This window comes from Etheostoma spectabile, unplaced genomic scaffold, assembly GCF_008692095.1.
Source record: "Etheostoma spectabile isolate EspeVRDwgs_2016 unplaced genomic scaffold, UIUC_Espe_1.0 scaffold325, whole genome shotgun sequence".
Classification (NCBI taxonomy): domain Eukaryota; kingdom Metazoa; phylum Chordata; class Actinopteri; order Perciformes; family Percidae; genus Etheostoma; species Etheostoma spectabile.
The window spans coordinates 409,777-410,297 of NW_022605585.1; the positions used below are offsets into that span (position 1 = coordinate 409,777).

The 521-nt window shown below is 38.8% G+C and overlaps 1 protein-coding gene across 2 annotated transcripts in view; it reads left to right on the top strand.

The window, feature by feature from the left end:
• The window catches only part of LOC116686176 (metal transporter CNNM4-like), a 36,954-nt gene that overhangs the window by 29,498 nt on the left and 6,935 nt on the right, over nucleotides 1-521 (top strand). The gene's annotated exons all lie outside the window — the stretch shown is intronic.

Here is a 521-nt window from a genome sequence, read left to right on the forward strand (position 1 = left end):
TGTGTGTGTGTGTGTGCTTGCGTGCGTGCGTGTGTGTGTGTGTGCGCACTGTCAACTGTATGCGTCAAACACGTGATCATTTCTCATCTTGAAACGCTCAGATGTGTGTTTTTAAACTTAAATATTCCTCAGTTAGAAAGATCAGTCAGGAAGTTGCAGATTTTTAAAATGTAGATTCAGAATTAAAATTTTTAATTTCGTTGTTTTTTTTAACTTGGACCCTCATGCATTGGTGTCTTAGTGACTGATGTGAACAGAGATCTTTGAAGTTGGTCCAGTATTGAGCAAAACCGCTGTAACCGGCAGCCGTGAATCAGGCTTCAATGTAATTATAAAGGGCAATTGCGCACCGTTGATTTCCGTCCACTAAAAGTTGTGTTTTTGCAGCTAATATTCTCAGATTATTATTCCAAGTGTCTGACAACATTATGGAAAGGGTCCCTTCAGAGATAAACCCTTTAGTTAAAGAGTAAAATCCTTTTTAGTTTAACATGAAACAGCCCCAAAATCCCCATCACCAA